This window comes from Delphinapterus leucas, chromosome 15, assembly GCF_059928025.1.
Source record: "Delphinapterus leucas isolate spDelLeu-1000000601 "Yukka" chromosome 15, BTC_Dleu_Yukka2, whole genome shotgun sequence".
Taxonomy (NCBI): Eukaryota; Metazoa; Chordata; class Mammalia; order Artiodactyla; family Monodontidae; genus Delphinapterus; species Delphinapterus leucas.
In genome coordinates, this window is record NC_143143.1 from 6,722,415 (window position 1) to 6,725,345 (window position 2,931).

The 2,931-nt window shown below is 38.2% G+C and overlaps 1 protein-coding gene across 1 annotated transcript in view; it reads left to right on the top strand.

Moving 5' to 3' along the window:
* The window catches only part of MBLAC1 (metallo-beta-lactamase domain containing 1), a 60,488-nt gene that overhangs the window by 17,482 nt on the left and 40,075 nt on the right, over positions 1–2,931 (top strand). The window contains exon 2 of the mRNA XM_089895716.1: positions 240–302. The gene's annotated coding sequence lies outside the window, so the exon portion shown is untranslated. The remainder of the gene's footprint in view (positions 1–239; positions 303–2,931) is intronic.

Sequence of the window (2,931 nt, forward strand, 5' to 3'; positions counted from 1 at the left end):
TGAACATGGAGGGGAGATCTTTTTGAGTTAGTGTTTTCCTTTCCTTCAGATAAATACCCAGGAGTAGAATTGCTGAATCTTATCAGTAATCTCTTATCTGACTGAAGTTTGACTTTTGTTGTTCTTTTAGAAAGTCAGCTGTATTTCCTGGATTATCACATATTTGAAATGTTGGTCTGTTGCCTTCACAGCTGTGTAATACTTTAGCTGAGTGTAAAATTCTTTTTTTTTTTTTTCAGGACACCTTTCTCTTTAATGAAATTGTTCAGATGTGCAAGGGATTACAGGCATTTGTGATCACAGTAAGTGTCCTGAGGTTGGAACCACACAACAGACGAGAAAAAAAAGATGCTATAGTCTGTGCCCATTCATGCTCTTTGTCCTCCTTCAATATTAATAAAATGTAATGGAGAGTCCCTACCTTTTGTTGAACTCATAATTGAGTTTTAGCATTTTAATGATTATTCTTTATGATTTGTAGGGGCCACATGGCCCATAATGCACAATTAGAGGTAAGATGCCCTTTCCAAGGTCACTGGCTCTATACAACTTTTGTAAATATGGCTGGTACATTACTTTTATTATTCAGTTAGCTTTGGCAATCAGGAACTTAAGACATAATTGGATCACGTCAAGCACAGTTACGTTGCACGTGAATCCAAGAACAGAATGTGATGAACGCACCACAAGTTTAATTCAGGGTTATCTAATTGTTTAATCCTAAAATACAGTTCCTCTCATCTCACTGGAACCCACACACTAAATTAAGGACTTCTGGCTGCCAGAATTCATTTGTGTTCTGGGATTTTCACTTTGAAAACTTCCAAAGGAGCCAAGGAATCCTGCTGATAGCAGAGTAAGCCTCAGCTGTGGAAGTCAAACTGGTGATAAATATGAAGAAAACCGTAATCAGTTTTAATGAATACAAATAGCACAGTGCCTGGACCAGGGGAGTGCAGGGAAATGTTCAGCGTAGTTCATGGGTGGAATTCAACAATTTTTTTTTTCATACACACACACTGTATTTTATTTTTACAAGAGATAAATAGACTGACACCAAGCATTGTAAATGGATGACCACAACAAAAGCAACAATGACTGGTTACCAAACACGAAACACACTCACACTATGTCATAATATTGACATTCAGTCCAGGAATCCTCCACTGTAACAGCTCCTTTACTTTGCAGTGAAAATTGATTTGTACATTTTTTGCCTCTGAGTCCTTGTGGGATTTTTTTTTTAATTCAAACAGAAAGTCACAAAACTTATAATCATCCTCATCAGTTCACTCAGTCCCGTGTAGTTAATTATTTTTCATCTTGATCTTTTGTGAGCACTTTTATGAGTTCATCAGGTTTCCATTAGAGTTCTGAAAATGCTTATTCATTCAGTTCAGCAGTACAGTCAGTTACCAGAAACCTGTACTTGTCAGAGTCTTTTCCATGAATTCCTTGAAGATGTGAGTGTAAAATTCTTGGGTGTTTTTGTTTTGTTTTCTTATAGTTTGTGGTCTTTGCAAGCATTGTTCCACTGTCTTCTAGTGTTCAATGTTGTTGTTTATTAATCTAAGTCAATCTTAAATTTTCTCTTATAGGTGACTTAAACCTGTTTTGCTTAAATGCCCAAAGGATTCTTTCTTTATTTTTAAATGTCAGTGATTTTACAAGTGATGCCCTGATGTTGGCTCTTTTGTGTCAGTTTTTTTTTGGTATGCATGTAATAATACAGATTTCAATCATGTGAAAGAAAAATGGTTTGAATTAGAATAAGCTGAAAAATCCACAATTGTGTGAAATATGGCATGGATTCAGCTCTGAAGTACAGAAACAAATAAACAAAGCCCAGGAGCTTAAACAAATTAGAGAAAAATTGTGTGTCTCACATAAGGAGAAGTCTGGAAGAAGGCAGCCTGGGGGCGGGGGCACAGCAGACCTGTGATCCCAGTAGGAACCCTGGCTCCCTGTAACTTTCCTTTCAACCAAACTTAGCATTTGCTTGTTTCCTATGGTCACAAGATGTCTGCTCCCTCCCAGCACCAGAGCTGCATCTTAGGAGGTCAGGAAAAGAAAGAGAAAAGGGCAAAAGACATTCACCAGCCAAGTCTCTCTGCCTGTTAAAGAACTTTCCTGAAGCCCAACTCAGAAATGTCATTGGCTTGAAGTATGTCACATGGCAATCCCTAGTTGCAAGAAAGTCTGGGAAATGTGGCTTTTTCACCAGCCACTTTTGGTGGGGGCAGTTCACATGCAAACTCTATTTATTTTATTTATTTATGTTTTTAATATCTTTATTGGAGTATAATTGCTTTACAATGGTGTGTTAGTTTCTGCTTTATAACAAAGTGAATCAGCTCTACGTATACATATATCCCCATATCTCTTCCCTCTTGCATCTCCCTCCCTCCCACCCTCCCTATCCCACCCCTCTAGGTGGTCACAAAGCACTGAGCTGATCTCCCTGTGCTATGCGGCTGCTTCCCACTAGCTGTCGGTTTTACATTTGGTAGTGTGTATATATGTCCATGCCACTCTCTCACTTTGTCCCAGGTTACCCTTCCCCCTCCCCGTATCCTCAAGTCCATTCTCTAGTAGGTCTGCATTTTTATTCCTGTCCTGCCCCTAGGTTCTTCATGGCCCTTTTTTTTTTTTTTTTTTTAGATTCCATATATATGTGTTAGCATACGGTATTTGTTTTTCTCTTTCTGACTTACTTCACTCTGTATGACAGACTCTAGGTCCATCCACCTCACTACAAATAACTCAATTTCATTTCTTTTTATGGCTGAGTAATATTCCATTGTATATATGTGCCACATCTTCTTTATCCATTCATTTGTTGATGGACACTTAGGTTGCTTCCATGTCCTGGTTATTGTAAATAGAGCTGCAGTGAACATTGTGGTACATGACTCTTTTTGAATTATGGTT